The sequence below is a fragment of the Penaeus monodon genome, chromosome 19 (assembly GCF_015228065.2).
Source record: "Penaeus monodon isolate SGIC_2016 chromosome 19, NSTDA_Pmon_1, whole genome shotgun sequence".
Taxonomy (NCBI): domain Eukaryota; kingdom Metazoa; phylum Arthropoda; class Malacostraca; order Decapoda; family Penaeidae; genus Penaeus; species Penaeus monodon.
The window spans coordinates 13,178,485-13,179,132 of NC_051404.1; positions in this window are offsets into that span (position 1 = coordinate 13,178,485).

Below are 648 nucleotides of genomic sequence, written 5' to 3' on the forward strand. Positions count from 1 at the left end.
TCTCTCATTGCTGGACTTGACCCTCATGATCTCCACGTAAAGTTGAAGTCTCCTGTCCGCTTCCCTTCGATATTTCCACGGCCATTGTTGAAGTGAGGCTGCATCTTGTGTGCTTATCCCTTTTCTCGACCACGCAATAACCCCCCAGGCAGCCTCATCGCACAGATACTGTACGGAAATCCTTGGACTAAAGACCCATACGAAGAGATGAATGTTTCGCCAGGTAATACTTACGTTTTCTTTCCCCTGCATGTCACACTGACCTCGTTTTCTTTCCCCTGAAGATGTATGGGATCCGTGATATTCTGCTGCAGAGCAACGCGTCTTGAGAGGTTACAAGCGTGACGTCACCATATTTTTCTCTCGTTTATGTGCTTTGACAGATTTCCTGAGCCTGTATCACGTATATTGATTAAAATGTTTTCGATTTTATCACATTCTCTCGTAAAGGCAAATTGTTTATGCTAATGAAATGTGTATATATAAAGTCAGTCTTCTTGTGGAGCGCTCATATGATTATTTTATCATCGACAACGCGCACGTAATCTCAAGATGCAGGATCTATGTCACGAATTTCCATATTGTAACTGGAAATATCAAATAATATGTTTTGTCTTATTTATTTTGCAGCAGTTTTCTATTCTTGTC